Raw genomic sequence first — 9,886 nt, 5'->3', positions numbered from 1 at the left:
GGCGAGGGGCGGGCGGACCACGACTCCCATGGTGCAACGCGCGCGCCCCGCGGCTAGCGGCGCCGGGCGGGGGCGCGGGGCATGCCGGGAGCTGTAGTTCGTGTCGCGGCGCGGAGGCAATGGAGGCGGGGTCCCCACACTGCCCAGGGGCGCAGCGAGGCTGCCAACACTTGCTCTGCTGTCTGGGTGAAAACGTGACGGATTTTGTCTGAGACGGAAGAGCAGAGGAAATGTTGTACTTTCTGCATGTAGAAATTAAAAGTCGATTTTGCTGTGAAAGTGAAAGGCTAGATCCAAAGCGTTTAAATCCGAACTGGCCAAAGCAATTGGGAACCAATAAAATCTGCATTCAAAAATAAAAGGAAAAATGGAAAAGTTAATCCGAAAAATTACCTGATTAAACACTCTGACACACGCCGAGTACATCGAGAGACAACTGCTGTGGCAGTATATAGTGCTGCTCTACCAAGAAATTAAATTTGTCCTCACAGATACAGTTCAGATTCTGGATGTTTACACCACAGAAGTGCCCACATCGTGTATATTTATCGTGTAAACTGACCTTCAGTGCCATTTCAGAGTACCTGCCGTTGGACTGCACTTGGCGCTCAGAATACAGCTCTCCTTGACTCCAGCAGTAGCTTCCGCCGGTGAGATTTCTTGAGGCCACATCAAACCTTCCACGGACGCCTGCAAGATTGAAGGCCTGGTTGACATCACTTATGAACAAAGAGGCAAAACCAAGTCTAGCTTTCAGGGGCAAACGCAGTCTTTGCTATGTCACCATCTCTTTCCTCTTGCAATGCCTCTCAATGTCTTCCAACTTCTGTAAAAACAGGGAAGGGTCATGACAACAGGAGACTTTAAACTTCAATGCCTGTGGCAGTGGAAGGGACTGAAAACCTAAACGTGTGTTTCACAGACATGTGTGGTAAGTGTCAGAGCTTGTGCTCTGTGTCACTTTAAAAGGGAGAACATTCTAGTGGGTCAAAACATCTCACTCCCCTCGGGCTCAGTCCTTTCTTCTGCCTCTGCTGCAGGTTCCCTCTCCAGACCTTCCTGCAGTCCTGAGAAGTCTCAGCCCACTTTGTCCACTGCTCCCGTATTTTCCTAAGACTGTCACCCCGCAGTGTCTTGTTAACCTCTGTCCACAACTATCTCCAGTTGCTTTGTCCATCCCAAGTCTGCTTCCAGGATCCTTCCTGGGCTCCTCCTTTCTGTTATGCACAGCTATCTCTTTCTGTATCCCTTTTAGCCTCTGTCTTTCTGCCCTCCCTTTCAGTCTCCATCCGGGGAATCTGTTTTTTCCTACTTTCTACCTGCAACCTGTATGTTTTCCTAGCAGCATTTCTCACATAATTCCCTAAATCTGAAATCCCAATCTTTATTTCCCATTCCCCCAATTTTAGGTATTTTTTTAAAGATATGACACAAACAACTACAATACATTACCAAAATGCATCATTTTCCTTCAAAGGGCTCATGTCTGTTTAAAGAAATAAGTAACTGAAAACAGGATTTCCACAGGGTGGTTTCAGCACACCTTGCTGCTGATTCCACTTACCACAAGAATTTTAAAGCTAGACCTAACCACTTGTGATTTAACTGAAGGAGGCTAAAGCACCTTCAAATGCTCTGAAAGTAATTTTTCATCAACTCTAACATGAACTTCCATTTAAAATGTAAAGTTATCCCACCTCTATCCCATATTTTTCACTTAGCTTTGAAAAATAAGGGCAAACTTTCCTATCAGGTTCAGTTTGATTTTACACTTCAGAATATGCAGAGTTAATGAGGAAGTCCCAGAAATAGGAAATGTGTCTCTCCTTGGTCAGAAAATGTTCTGAATGTGTTCTGCTTGGAAGAATACTAGTTGAAATTTCCTCAACATCAAGTAGTCATTCATTACCCTTGCAGTCAGAAAATCCAGACAGCAATAAGACATCCTTGGTACATCTCCCAATTAATAAATGCCTTGGATACGCACTGAAAACTAAACAGTGCATCATTAAACTGAAGTAGAGAATCAATTGGAATTGGTGAAGCCAGTGGTTACTATATTTAAGTAATGTCTTCTGACCTCATTTGGACACCAGTAAAGTCCCCATGAAAATTGATGTTGAAATATTATGTCCTTCTGGATGAAGGTTATGAAATATGTTCATATACTCCAGAAGGAGCCTAGCAGAAGAATACTGATGCATAAACAGAAGGGGCAGAGATCAGGTATCCAGAGTCCTAAGCTGATCTCCAAGCTCCTTAGTCTGCACAGAGAGGTAACTGGCTCAGCTGACATTCTCACGTCTCTTTAATGATTGCACAGGGTCAACCTCCCCAGGAGAATTTGATGCTCTGCCCAGAAGGTACAGAAAACCCTGTGTGCAAGGATGAGTCTAAATGGCTCTATAGAGTCATAATTCCTGTATTTGTCTGGGATTCAACATGCTGAGGGCACTTCTCAGGTTGAACATCCTGCTGAGGGGTGGTGTGGCTGAACAATGGAAGGAAGGATGGAAGGCAAGGCGGTCAGTCTAGCAGTCTGCAGGGTAGCACACTTGTTCAGAAACTACCTCTCCTCAGTTTGAGGTCGTCTGAACCCATTACTCCAATTCCACGAGCCAGCACCCTACCACAAATTGATTCTGTATGATTCCTGACATCTGTCCTGAGGTAGCTGGGTCACAACGTACAACAGAGAAAAAGATTAATGAACCATGACAGCATTAACAGGGAGACATTGATGAGGACTTCCTCTAAGGGAAAACAGCCTGTAGTTCGGGTTTATGTAATGTCTTTTCAGAACAGGATTAATTAAGCAGATACAGAAGCCCAGAGCTCCCACATGAGTATGGTTGGCAATGACCCAGTCACTCAGGGAGATCAGAAAAGAGATAAAATGGAAAGTAATGATCCATGTATACAGTGTAATTCTTTAAAACCTTGTGCACTGATCAACAAGTTAATCAAATGTGCATGACTACCTCAAAGGCACTATTCACAAATACTAATCTCCATAAAAAGGAGGTGCCATACTTCCTTTCCCTTCGTTAAAAAAAAGACTGATTATTTGAAGTTATAAAGCTCAGATGAGTAGCATAATTGCAGATAAATTTAAGTTAATGACAACCTTTACCAAAGAATGCTACTGCTCTAATGTATTTTTTTCCCATGTGTAATAGATGCCCATCACTTATTTTCTAGATATATGCTTTGGTATATACTTCAAGTCTTGCTAGTGCTGAAAGCAGCCCATCAGCTCTTTAAGCTTTGAAGAATATCCAATGCTTCCATCAGAATCTGGAAATCAACTCTTGCCATCACCTGCACAAAGCGTAGAGGTGAACATCTAGGTGTTTCACATGAAGTGTAGAAGTGGAACGCTCACCACTTCAGTAGCGATGCTGGCTTGGAGCTCGCTCTCAGGAGGGGAGGGCTCCCAATCCTGAGAGAAAAAAAGGGGTCAGACAAATGAGGTTGCGACTGGGATAAAGCCATGTGGTTCCAGTATGGGCTAAGGTGAGGCCTAGGACAGTGCCAGTGGTGGAGAGCGATGCATCACAGCTGTTTGAGAAGGGGGAAACGTCTCATAAGAAACCGGTAGGAGAAAGAAAAGCAGGAGTTCCACAGCCTGAAGGAATCGGTAGATTAAAAGAGGCGGGATGTTGTCTTACATTGTGTACTGAAGGAGACACAAGCACATTGCTATAGTCTCAAATCTAGCTCCTCAAAAGGCCTGAAAAAGGGCAGTGACATTAATCCAGCAATAGTGCCAACAGCATAAATCACTGAGGTCTGGGTCTCAGTGGTCCTTCGTCCCATTATTTAACACAGAAATGACCAGAATGAAACCCTAACTCTTAAACTCTGCTGTACAAACAGTGATCATAGCTGAAACTCATCCTAGGCTTAAAGTTGTGGGTACAAATTGTCCAGATCATGGGGGCACAAATGTCACTGCTTTCTGGTACTACATAATGACAGAGTCTCAATCTAATTTGTGCCTAGAAGAATACAAGGTGAGCTAGAGGCATAAGAAGATGACTCCCATCACAGATTCACACAGAATCACAGAACTGTCTAGGTTGGAAAAGACCTTGAAGATCATCCAGTCCAACCATTAACCTCACACTGACAGTTCCCAACCACACCAGATCCCTCAGCGCTATGTCGACTTGACTCTTAAACCCCTCCAGGGATGGGGACTCCACCACCTCCCTGGGCAGCCCATTCCAATGCCCAACAACCCCTTCTGGAGAGAAATGCTTCCTAATATCTAGTCTAAACCTTCCCTGGTGCAACTTGAGGCCATTCCCTCTTGTCCTATTGCTTATTACTTGGTTCAAGAGGCTCATCCCCAGCTCTCTGCACCCTCCTGTCAGGGAGCTGTAGAGGGCGATGAAGTCTTCCCTCAGCCTCCTCTTCTCTAGACTAAACCCCCCCAGTTCCCTCAGCCGCTCCCCAGCAGACCTGTGCTCCAGACCCTGCACCAGCTCCGTTGTCCTTCTCCAGACACGCTCGAGTCATTCAATGGCCTTTTTGTAGTGAGGGGCCCAAAACTGAACCCAGTCTCACCAGTGCTGAGTACAGGGCTCAGATCCCTTCCCTGTCCCTGCTGGCCACGCCAGTGCTGACACAAGCCAGGATGCCATTGGCCTTCTTGGCCCCTGGGCACACTGCTGACTCCTGTTCAGCCGTCTGTCAATCACCCCCCAGGTCGCTCTCTGACTGGCAGCTCTCCAGCCACTCCTCCCCAAGCCTGTAGCGCTGCTGGGGGTTGTTGTGGCCCAAGGTCAGCCCCTGGCATTTGCCCTCAGTGAAATTCCCCAAGTTGGGCTCAGCCCATGGCTCCAGCCTGTCCAGGTCTCTCTGCAGAGCCTCCCCACCCTCGAGCAGATCAACACTCCCACCCAACTGGGTGTCACCTGCAAACTGACTGAGGGTGCCCTCGATCCCCTCGTCCAGATCATCAATAAAGATGTTAAACAGGAGTGGCCCCAACACCCAGCCCTGGGGGACACCACTCGTGACCAGCTGCCAACTGGATTTAACTCCGTTCACCACAACTCTTTGGGCCCGGCCATCCAGACAGTTTTTACCCAGCGAAGCCTGTGCCCATCCAAGCCTTGAGCAGCCAGTTTTGCCAGGAGAATGCTGTGGGAAGTGGTGTCAAAGGCCTTACTAAAGTCAAGGTAAACAACACCCACAGCCTTTCCCTCATCCAATAAGCAGGTCGCCCTGTCATAGGAGGAGATCAGGTTTGTCAGGCAGGACCTGCCTTTCATAAACCTGCTGACTGGGCCTGATCATCTGGTTGTCCCACATGTGTTGTGTGATGGTACTCAGGATGAGCTGCTCCATCAGCTTCCTGGGCACTGACATCAAGCTAACAGGCCTATAATTTCCCGGATTATCCTTTCGACCCTCCTTATATATGGGCATGTTGCAAATAGTTCTGCCTTTCATAAATCACAGGGCTTGCATTGCCAAGCAAATGAAAATGAAACTGAGCCTGACAGGTTGCCACCTTCTTTGTTGGACAGGTGTGTTGTACATATATTTGTGGGTTTTCCATATAACCATCTTTGTCTTAAGGATCAGAGAAGGAGCAAGCTTGCGTAAGATGAGCATCCTGGGGGGTAATGATACAAGGAAATAATCACCTACATTGCAACTATTTTACTTATAGGAACTTATAATGATTTATGAATATTGCTTAGTAGTCCTGCTTGCTGTGACTGTTCTGTGGAAGCTTACCAAGGACTACTGTGTTCATCAAAACAAAGCAATTTTCTGTGGAAATTTAGCAAGAACTACAATATTCAGCAAAAATAGAAAACACATCCTTGGAAAGCAGATGTGTTCTAGCAAGTTTAGTCTTTGTAATAGATAGATAGCCATATATGTGTGATAGAAAGTAATATACTGGTGCTTTTAGATAAGATAGAGGTGATAAACCAGTGGGAACCACTCTTGTTATTCTAGAAATTGGCTAAGAGAATCTGCGTATGCTCTGAGGAAAAAGGTGAAAAAGACTGTGAGCCTTCCTCCCAAAGACTCCTGAAGACCACCAGGAGGCAATGCAGAGGCACAAAGAGAACATAAACTGCTGACACCAGCCTTTTGAACTAACCCAGCCTTACGTATGCGTCTGTGTATGTGTATTATGTAATCCAATGAATATGTATATCCACACTCTGCAAGTTTCTGGTAAAATTTGCGGTGGGTGTGCAAGCTTTGTGGAGAAATCCCCTTGCACCCTGGCACCGGAGTAAACATACCTGCTCTGAGTTGTAGAGTCTGTTTCTGTGAATCACTAACTGAAGATAGTGGGATTGGATGTTTGAAATAGGAGTGCCATCCTCTGTGCTCTGTTTTCCTCTAATTTTGGAGCAAGTGAAAGCAGTGAGAGAGGAAGCAGGAGGAGAGCTTATTTCTTACTTAGAGCCAGTAGACTCCTCTCCGCAGGTGTGTGTACGTGATGAAACAGACCACACTTTCTGAGGCAGCATTTCATACACAGACGGGTAAAGGACCTGTGCTTCTGAAGTGCTCAGCCATGAGAGAGCTATAACATGGCAGAAGAGATTTCGTGTGTGCACCCTTCGTGTGCATCGTCTGGGTTCCCATCAGAGTTCATACAACAGGCACTGCTCTGCGGGGGGACTTGTGTGGTGCCGCTGGGCTGGGAGTTGTGGGCTCACAGCTGAGTTTAATGTCCTACTTTCACACATAAAAAAAGACTTGCTATTGCAATTTTATTAAACTCAGTGTTCGTACCTGAATAATAATGTTAACCTCTTCCTACACTTTGTGCTTTTTCATGGTATGAGATTTTGGTCACATTAAAAATAAACCCTCCCTTTCAACAAATACAGCATTTACCCAGTTGTTCTCTAGGGCAGGAGGTGTAGGAGTGATTTCCCCATCCCATTTTAATGTTTTTATCCCCTTTGGCCTCATTTGGACATGTTAATGATGGGGTTGCCATAAGTTCTTTCAAAATGACCATGGTCAAAGGAAGACTTTTGGGGTGAGAGGAGTCCTCTGCTTGAGGGACCATCTTAGGGGCCAGCACTGTGCCGTACACAAGCTGAGCCCCAGCTGAAGGACAACAGGTTTTGGTTCTCCTTGGTGCATCGCCCTCCTTGGGGCTGTCCAAACCAACCAGTTCAAGGCAAAGCCTGACCTGGGCTTTCAACAGGGCTGTGGGCACAAAAAGCTGCAGCCCCTCTTCTGTCACATGGGTGGTGGTGACCGTGGAGTTGTCTGTGTCCAGCAGCACCTTTTGCTGCCCAGCTCTGTTCACCTCACCGGCCTGCCAGTCACTGTGAGGTCCCAGGTGCTGGCTGCTGCTCTTGCAGCTGCTCTTCTCTTGAGCTTCTTTGCAGTGTGAAAGAAGAGGCAAAGGGAGACAGTGGGATAGTGTTTGAGGGTGGATCTGCAGGTGTAGAGGAGGGTATAACGAAGATGGGAGCATGAGCACTGATATGAGAAGGCTCATGCTTCCAGCACTGAAGAAGCTCACCCCTGATGGTAAAGCCTTCAGGATGCCATTTTGTCAGAGCTCCTAGAGAGTGTTAACTATAGAAATTGCTGTTGTGACCTTGGGGCCTGGGGCAGGTGTGTGACAGTGCAGGGCTGGTGGCTGCAATGAGAGATCTGACTGCTTTCCCTTGTTGGTATGTTACTCTGCATTTTGAGGGATTCTTTTCTTCCCAGATACCCCCATCTTCATTTTATTCTGACTGACAGCAGGGCATACCCCAGGAATAAGATACCTCTGTGGCATGACAAGGTCATTCATGAAAGCTGCAGAGGGAATGTGGTGCCCTCCATACAGACTGGTTGTGTCTTCCTGTTCGCAGCCTGTGTGTAAGACAACACCTACGTCACCTGTGAGATCCATCTCTGAGGGACCTATAAAGCCCTCACAGGAGAAGAAACAGAGAGAAAATGATTTTCAGGAAAACACTGGAAGAAAAGATAATGCCATGGAGCTTTGTGCATTTGCCTTTGCTCCTTCTTGCTAGGTGCTTAACAACAAGTTTAAAGGCCCCTGTGTGGCACAGAATTGTAGAGCTGTAGTGGATCTTTCTACCAAGGGAGATGTTCTATGGCCTAGTGTCTACTGCAAACTGTTTTTTCCTTTTTGTAAATTGGTTTGTGCACCAGGGAGTAAACATCTGGGGAGATCCTTCAGGCTGTCGAATACCAAGTTCTGCCTCAAATTGCTGATAGTGATGGTGTTTCTCTCTCTCATGGAGCCCATTTGTTTTCTTTTGAGGAGAAACATCATCTGGAGATAGTTGTAGAAAAGGTTCCTTACCTGTACCAAAATGGAACTTCACTTTTCAAGCTGGAAATCCCAGCCTTCATTCTTAATTGGTTGCAAACTTCCCCAGAAGAATATCTGTGGTTTGAACATGTCAGAAACATGAATTTGTGCAGACAGGGCCAATACAGAGATCTTAGACTGTGAAATAAGGTTACTTCTTCAGAAGAGACTTCACTACATCTCTGGCATCTCCCAACCAACATTTCACAATAGGGACAAGATAAAACAAGGAACAAAAATTACTCCCAGGAGCAATAATTAGTGAAATGCAGTGTTGGTCAAGTCCCAGTGTAAGAAGGGCCTAAACACAGGACAGATGGGCAAGTAATGGTCTTAGTTGTTTTCATGACCTGACTGAACATGTCTGCATGTCATTCTCATGTGAATTCTCACCACAATGCTGTTTTAAGAGAGGTGTTGCTTAATTTTTCACAGGATTTCTTCCAGCTCCTGTGGTTGATTTGAAAGAAGGACCAAGGGAGAAAAGAGAAGAGAGTCCTCAGTTAGATGAGCCTCCCAAGGAAACAGTGGAGCATAACACTCTGCCTCTACTTGTGTGAGAGATGGTTCCTTTGGACAGGTAGATGTCCTTTGACAGAAAGCTCCAAGTGGGTTTTCCAGAAAATAGTTATACTCTTTCAGGCTGTTCAGTGGTATTTTCTGTGTTCACACCTCCACCTAAAATGCATTATTAATTTTGCCTTGCAAAATAGAAGGAAATGCTGGCAGAAAAAGAGAAAAAGAAGGGAATATGGTTGTGTGATGGGAAGGTAGCTGACGAGAAAGAAGAATGTGTATTCAAATGAGATCCCTCAGTAAGAACTGCTTAAAAAAAAAAAATAAAAATCCCAGTAATATCTTTGTCACAGCTCTAGAGTTATTTCTCATAATTCACATAGCAATCACAGACACCTTGGAATGTGGGTCTTCTGCTCAAGTAAAGCATACTTGTCCACAGGACAAATTTCTAGGCTATTTCTGGAGAAGTAACAATTGGCTAATTATCAGTGAGACCAGGATAAAGTCCATGGCCGGAAAGAGTTGTTACGTTCATTTTGTGTGACCTGCCAAAACGCAGTGCAAGGCCAATTTTCTAATTTTTGCTCTGCAAATAGCAATTGCTTCATGTAGTTTATGATGTCCTGAGTGATATCAGAAGGATATAGGGGTGGCCAAGTGAAAACTGGGGTGAAAGCATAATCAAACAGTGACATTGCTGTGACAACTGTATGGAGACGATTAGGGTTATCCTGCTGTTACGGAAATGTCCAATCCTGGTGGAATAATTAGTCTGGGCTTTGTGGAGCCGAACTAGACCATATGGGCTGGATGGCTGGCTAGCTGTTTTCATCACTAGCTTCACTGCTGTGTTTTCAAAGTGCGTGAGGGAGGGTAGAGATAGGGCAGTATCTTCATCTAATTCCTCTCGATTTGAGGATTGAACTGCTGTATAGAAAATTGCAAGTGATTAAGCTAAATCAGCACTCCTATTTCACAAGGATGTGATTGAGAAAAAGAAGTCAGTGAAATGCCTGGTAAAGTGAGAAGTGC

The sequence above is a fragment of the Athene cunicularia genome (genome assembly GCF_003259725.1).
Source record: "Athene cunicularia isolate RWA chromosome 1 unlocalized genomic scaffold, athCun1 chr1_part1, whole genome shotgun sequence".
Lineage (NCBI taxonomy): Eukaryota > Metazoa > Chordata > Aves > Strigiformes > Strigidae > Athene > Athene cunicularia.
This window is presented reverse-complemented; position numbering follows the sequence as displayed.